The sequence below is a fragment of the Eumetopias jubatus genome, unplaced genomic scaffold, assembly GCF_037043125.1.
Source record: "Eumetopias jubatus isolate StellerSeaLion01/CBP00866 unplaced genomic scaffold, mEumJub1_p1.0 scaffold_2, whole genome shotgun sequence".
Classification (NCBI taxonomy): domain Eukaryota; kingdom Metazoa; phylum Chordata; class Mammalia; order Carnivora; family Otariidae; genus Eumetopias; species Eumetopias jubatus.
Genome location: NW_028274808.1, coordinates 157,212,209 through 157,219,785, shown reverse-complemented (window position 1 = coordinate 157,219,785; position 7,577 = coordinate 157,212,209). Strand labels below are relative to the sequence as shown.

The 7,577-nt window shown below is 38.4% G+C and overlaps 1 non-coding gene across 1 annotated transcript; it reads right to left on the bottom strand.

Annotated features, from left to right (window-relative positions):
- Positions 1-3,757: 3,757 nt before the first annotated feature.
- On the bottom strand, positions 3,758-3,866 carry LOC114206879 (U6 spliceosomal RNA). The gene has a single exon (XR_003608738.1). It is a non-coding gene; the product is annotated as a U6 spliceosomal RNA (small nuclear RNA).
- Between the last annotated feature and the right edge of the window lie 3,711 nt (positions 3,867-7,577).

The window sequence follows — 7,577 nt, the reverse complement described above, 5'->3', positions numbered from 1 at the left end:
CAACAGATTTCTGGACATTGATTTTGTCTCTTGTGACCTTAATGAATTCATTTATCAGTTGTAGTAGTTTTTTAGTGGAGTCCTTAGGGTTTTCTATATAAAATATCCTGTCATCTGCTAATAGTGAAAGTTTTACTTCTTCCTTACCAATTTGGATGCTTATACTCCTTTCTCTTGTCTGATTGCTGTGGCTGGAACTTCCAATACTATATTGAATAAAGTGGTGAGAGTGGACATCCTTGTCTTGTTCCTGACCTTAGGGGAAAAGCTCTCAGTCTTTCACCATCGAGTATGATGTGAGCTGTGTGTTTTTCATATAAAGCCTTTATTATGTTGAGGTATGTTCCCTCTAAACCTAATTTGTTGATGGTTTTTATCATGAGTGGATATTATACTTTGTCAAATGCTTTTTCTACATCTTTTGAAATGATCATATGGTTTTTATCCTTTCTCTTATTGAGGTGATGTATCACGTTGATTGATTTGCTGATATTGAACCACCCTTCCATCGCAGGAATAAATCCCACCTGATCCTGGTGAATACTTTTTTTAATGTATTATTGGATTCAGTTTGCTAAAATTTTATTGAGGATTTTTTGCAACTATGTTCATTGAAGATATTGCCCTGTAGTTCCCCCTTTATTTTTGCTGTGTCTTTATGTGGTTTTAGAATCAGGGTAATGCTGGCCTCTCAAACGAATTAGGAAGTTTTCTTTCTTCTTCTGTTTTTTGGAAAAGTTTGAGAAGGATAGGTATTAACTCTTCTGGAAATGTTTGGTAGAATTCACCTGTGAAGCTGTGTGGTCTTGGACTTTTGTTTGTTGGGAGTTTTGGGATTACTGATTCGATTTCATTGCTGGTAATTGGTCTGTTCAAATTTTCTATTCTTCCTGCTTCAGTTTTGGTAAGTTATATGTTGCTAGAAATTTATTCCAGGTTGTCTGGTTTGTTGGCATATACTTTTTCATAATGTTCTCTTACAGTCCTTTGTATTTCTGAAGTATCATTTGTTATTTCTCCTTTCTTGTTTCTGATTTTGTTTATTTGAGTCCTCTCTCTCTTCTTTTGATAAGTCTGGCTAGAGGTTTATTAATTTTGATGATCTCTTCAGAGAACCAGCTTCTAGTTTCATTGATCTATTGTTTTTTTTTTAGTTTTGTTATCATTTATTTCTACTCTTTAGGATTTCTTTCTTTCTGCTGGATTTGAGTTTTGTTTGTTCTACTTTTTCTAGCTCCTTCAGGCGTAAGGTTAGGTTGTTTATTTGAGATTTTTCCTGCTTCTTGGGGTAGTAGGCCTGTATTGCTATAAACTTCCCTCTTAGGACCGATTTTGCTGCATGTGCAAGATTTTTGGATCACTGTGTTTTCATTTTTATTTTTTCCATGTATTTTTTGATTTCCCCTTTGATTTCTTGATGGACTAATTCATCGTTTAGTAGCATGTTGTTTAACCTCCGTATACTTGTGCTCTTTCCAGATTTTTTCTTATGGTCGATTTCTAGTTTCATTGTGTTATGGCCAGAGAAGACGCATGGTATAACTTTGATCTTTTTGAAATTGTTGAGACTTGTTTTGTGACCTAATATGTGATCTGTTCTGGAGACTGTTCCACGGGCACTTGAAAAGAATGTGCATTCTGCTGTTTTAGGATGGAATGTTCTGAATGTCTGTTCAATCCAACTGATCCAGTGTGTCATTCAAAGCTTCTGTGTCCTTGCTGATTTTCAGTTTAGATGATCTGGCCACTGACATAAGTCAGGTGTAAAAAGTCCCCGATTGTATTACTATGGATTAGTCCCTTGATGTTTGTTATCAGCTGCTTTTTGTATTTGGGTGCTCCCATGTTGGGTGCATAAATATTTACAATTGTTATGTCTTCTTGGAATGTCCGCTTAGTGATTATGTAGCGTCCTTCTTTGTCTCTTGTTACAGTCTTCATTTCACCGTTTTAAAGTTGACTTTGTCTGACAGAAGTATTGCTACCCTGGCTTTCTTTTCACATCCATTTGCATGACAACTATTTCTCCATCCTGTCACTTTCAATCTGCATGTGTCTTTAGGTCTGAAGTGAGTCCCTTGGAGGCAGCATATAGATGGGTCTTGTTTTTTTTTTAACCCATTCCATCACCTTCTGTCTTCTGATGGGAGCATTTCGTCCATTTACATTCAAGTAATTATGGATAGGTATGTATTTATTGCCATTTTGTTATTTGTCTTGTGTTTGTTTTTGTGGTTCTTCTTTGTTCCTTTCTTCCCTTCCTCTCTTCTCTCACCATAAGTTGGCTTTCTTTAGTGATATACTTGGATTCCTTTCTCTTTGTTTTTTGCAAATTTATTACTGGGTTTTGATTTGTGGTTACCATTAGGTTTGTATGTAACATCTTCTGCCTGTAGCAGTCTATCTGAAGTTGATGGTTGCTTAAGTTTGAACTCATTCTTGACTCCTCTCTTCCCCCTGTTTTAGGTATATGGTGTCATACTTTACTTCCTTTTGCTTAGTGAGTCCCTTGAGTCATATTTACTGAAATTATTACTGCTTTTGAGCAGTAATAACAAAATACTTTTGTTATTTTACTTATGGTTTTCCCTTTCTACTCACAAAGTCCCCTTTAACATTTCTTGTAGGGCTGGTTTAATGGTCATGAACTCCTTTAACTTTTGTTTGTCTGGGAAACTCTATCTCTCCTTCTATTCTGAATGATAGCCTTGCTGGCTCGAGTACTCTATCCAGTTTTTTCCCTTTTGACACTTCGTTTTGTTTTTAAAGATTTATTTATTTATTTTTAGGGAGAGAGTGAGAGAGCAGGCAAGTGGGTAGAGGGGCAGGGGGAGAGAGAGAGAGAATCTCCAGCAGACTCTCCACTGAGTGTGGAGCCTGATGCAGGGCTTGATCCCACTACCCTGAGATCATGACCTGAGCTGAAACCAAGAGTCAGGTGCTCAACCTACTGAGCCACACAGGCACCCCTCTGCTCTTTGAATATATCATGTCACTCTTTTCTGGCCTGCAAAGTTTCTTTGAAAAATGTGCTGGTAGGCTTATGGGTTTTCCCTTGTATGTAACTGTTTTCTTTTCTTCTAGTTCTTTTAGGATTCATTGTTTATCACTGCTTTTTGCCATTTTAATCACTTAATTACTTAAGTCTATACTTAATTACTATGTATTTTTTTTTGAGCATCCTGGATCTGAATTTATGTTTTCTTCCCCAAATTTGAGAAGTTTTTAGCCTTTATTTCTTCAAATAAATTTTCTGTCCCCTTTGCTCTCTCTTCTTTTGGGATTCCTATAATGCGAATGTTATTATACTTGTTGGAGTTACTGAGTCTCCTAAATCTATTCTCATTTTCTATAATGTTTTTCCTCTCATCTACTCAGCTTGTTTACTTTCTATTACTCTGTCCTAGAGGCCATTGATTTGTTCTTTTGCTTCTTCTAACCTACTCTTTATTCTATCTAGTATTTTAATTTCAATTATTTTATTCTTCATCTCTGATTGGTCCTTTTTTGTTTTTACCTCTTTGTTAAGGGTCTCACTGATGTCTTCCACTTTTTTCTCAAGTCCAATGAGTATCTTTATGGTCATTACTTTAAATTCTCTATCAGCCATATTGCCTATCTCTCTTTCATTAGGTCTCTTGTTATGCTTTTGTCCTGTTTCTCTAATTTTTGACATATGCCTTTTTTTTTCTCATTTTGTCTGTCTCTCTGCATCTGTTTTTGTGTGTTAGGAAAGTCAGCTACCTCAGTTGCTTTTAAAAATATGGAATGCTTCATGTACTTTTGTGTCATCCTTGGGCATGGGCCATACTAATCTTCTCTATATGGTTCCAGTTTTTTAGTATATATGATGCCAAAGTGAGTACTTTAGTTCCTTTTTTGAAGTTACCTTATCAAACAGGGTATTTGAATGAAACCCAGTTTCATAAGCTCCCCATTCACTGTATAATAAAGATTTTCTCTGCTCTTTTTCCTGGGTTCGTATGAGGGAGCTTCTAAATCCTTGGAATTTCCCAAGGGACAGGAGTATCTTTGTTATTCAATATGGGACCCCAGCATTATCTCTGAGCTTATGCTAATTCCTGGTGGGGCCCTAGATGTCAACATGGGGACTGGCCAAATTGGAAAAACAACTGTATGATTAGAGGGTTGAGGCTTTGATTCAGGTGATATTAACCTGACCTCCTGACCTTTGGGGAAAGGAGAGGAGCTGGAGATTAAGGTCTGTCATGCGGTCAATGATTATATACACCAAGGTTTAGTTGAGCACTGGTTGGTAATCATACATTGATATGCTGGAAGGATGACAGGTCCTAAAGACATAGAAGCTTTGTGTTCGTGACCCTCTTAGATCTTGATCTCTTCATTTCTGTGTTCCTGTCTTGTGTTCTTTGTAATACAACTTTAACCATAAGTATAGCACTTTCCTAAGTTCTGTGGATTATTCTAGTGAATTTCTATTACTCTGTCCTAGAGGCCATTGATTTGTAGCTCCAAGTCATTTATAGAACAGCACTTATTTTCATATCTGACTTGATTCCTTGTGTATGCATTTCCCTTGGCCAGACTTTAGAGGGGCAGAGGGGCAGCATGGGATTTAGGCAGGAAAGTTTCCTCAGTCCCTTGATTCAGAGCTCTACAAATATGACTTCTGATTTTTATTGTAATGTTGCAGACTAAGGATTATTTTATTATCCCACTTTACAGATAAGGAGGGTGATGCTCAGAGATATTGGGGAAAAACATCGTAGTTAAAATTCAAGGCTCTTCCTGCATATCAGAGAGATGCCCTAAAACTTCCAATTGCATGAACTGTTACATTACTATTTATATATTGTCTTTCTTAACTCATAGTAATAATAATAATAATAAGATAACTAGCATATGTATTATTTACTATATGCTAAGAATTGTTCTAAGTTAGTGTGTGTGTATGTGTATGTATGCGTGTCTGGATCTAGTTGGGCTGCTATAACAAAATTCCACAGACTTTGTGGCTTATAGACAACAGAAATTTACTTTCCACCATTCTGGAGGTTGGGAAGTCCAAGATCAAGGCATAGGAAGATTCAGTGTCTGGTGAGGGCCCACTTTTGTCAAGGGAGCTCTCTGACACCTCTTTTATAAAGACACTAGTTCCATTCATAAGGGTTCCATCCTCATGACCTGATCACCTTCTAAGAGCCATGCCTCTTTATCATCACAAGTGGTGAAATCTGTATCTGAATCCAAGTAGGTTGACTGTGGAGTTCATATTCTTAGTCACTGATATATACTACTCCTTAGAAAAATTGTGACGGCAGCTAATATACTGGGAGCAGTCACTGTGTGCCAGGCATAACATATGCCTGTGTTAATGTATCTAATTTTCACAGCCATCCTGTACTAGAGCCTATTATTAACCCATTTTGTAGATGATGAAACCAAAGTACAGAGAGGTTAGATACTTGCTAAGGCCATCAAGTTGGTTTAGCAGAGCTCACACTGCTGTGTAAAAGAATCACCCCAGTTCTCTTACTTGCTTGAGGAAGAATGTTTAGGTGACAAGATTGGCTAAGGGGAGGGTAGTTTCCCCTGTGTATTTCCTTGGGTACATTGCTAAACCTTGTAGAAAGAAAAGGAGAGAAGTGGGCAGGGGTACTGTTGAGAATTGCTCACATGTGCCCTGAAGTTAAGACACCAGAGATAATTCATAGATGGGGAGACAGTCCCTGAGTTACTTGTGGCCAACATTAGAGTAGTAAATCCTCCATCCTCATGGGAATATGTATCAAGGAGCTTCTTGACACAGTTTATAGCTCTGAGAGGATTCTCAAGTGCCTGGTGTTCCTCTTGTTTCTGCCTCTCCAGGCAGCCAAGAGACAGATTGGGCTGCAGTTTTGCTGAAGCTGGCCATTCTGCAGGTTGTTCAGACATGTGATGGTGTATTTTTCCTCGCGCCATTATGCTGTGGATAGGAATTACTGACTTACACCCTCTCTGTCACATCTTTGCTACTTTCGCAGCCTCTGTTTACAGATCCTAGGGGATCAAACCTTACTTTTACAAAACTGCAACTTATCTCAACAAGCTTTTACCATGAAAGGGAGGGATGAACCTTTAAAAAAACACATCTTTTAATTGTTTCATTTGGGAAGAGAAAGAATAAACTATAAGTAATTTTTACACGGGTGTGTACATAGATAATTATTTCTCTAAAAAGAGTAATAGAGACAACAAAGTATGCCTGGTGGGGTGCACAGCAGTGTGCTGGAAATATTGGTCTAGGGACTGGAAGCTTGTTATCAGATAAGAAATTAAAAAGAAGAACTGCACAGCTCACTCATACTCTGCATGAGCACGCGGCATCTGTGCTCTGGGTTCAATGCCGGCTTCCCATCTGCTTGGTGACACAATTTAAGGAGTCAAGGTGGAGACTGTGATCTATGGGCTCACGGTGATTGGATCCTCACTCCTGAACTGTGCCTCTTTCTCAGCAGGGGCTGGTGACAGCTGAAATACTGAAGTCCTCTTGGGAAGAATTCTGTATCGGGACTCTTCAGGCAGGGAGGTTCCCAGGAGAGGGCCGTCAGAGGTAGAATGAATGTCCTATTATCCTGGAGCAGCCTAAATCTGTTGACTTTCACTGGCCCCTGGCAGAGTTGTCAGGCACTAACATTTGGCTTAATTTAGTGATGACAGCTCCTGGGCGAGGGGAGGTAAGGTAAAGGCCAAATTGACAGGGTTGTGGGCTCAGCGTCCTTTCTTCTTTTCCTCTGTTTTTCACCCTGACACCTCCTCTTGGGTTTTCTTTCTCAGTTAAATTTGTTAGTTGGTCCCGGCACCATCTATGCTGTTGTCCCCATCTGTGAACCCCAGAATCATTTTCCACTTGTTCTTTCTTATCATGTCCAGTTAGCCATCTCAGTCTGGCATTTGACCCTTGAAACATGTTTTTCAGAAGAGACCATCCCTTCCATTGTTGAGATCTTTGCTATATCAGATTCTTCTCATGAGAGAGCTTCCTAAAAGTTTCTCTGCCATCAGTGTGGCCCTCTCCAATTTAAGAACAACACAGATTCCAGAATGATTTTTCTAAATTGGTAGCTCTCAAACATTTCTGCATATCTGAATCATCAGGGAGCTTTTAAAACTGATGTCCAGACCATACCCCATACCAATTAAATCAAGATCTCTTGGGGTTGGACCTTGACAATTTTCTGTATCTTCCTGAATGAATCCAGTGTATGGTCGTGTCTGAAATCATTGTCTGATCATATCTAATTCCGTTTCTCTCACTTAGAAATTTTTAATGGCTTTTCATTACCTGCAGAATTGAAAGCTTGTACTCCTTAACTTTGAATTTCTAGCCCTTTATGATCTGGCACTAACCACTATTTTTGTTTGTTTGTTTTTAATTCTTTATTTAAATTCATTTTAGTTAACATATACTATATTATTAGTTTCATGGGTAGAATTTAGTGAGTCATCAGTTGCATATAATACCCAGTGCTCATTATATCAAGCATCCTCCTTAATGCCTATCACCCAGTTACCCCTTTGCCCCACCCAGCTCCCCTCCAGCAACCCTTAGTTTG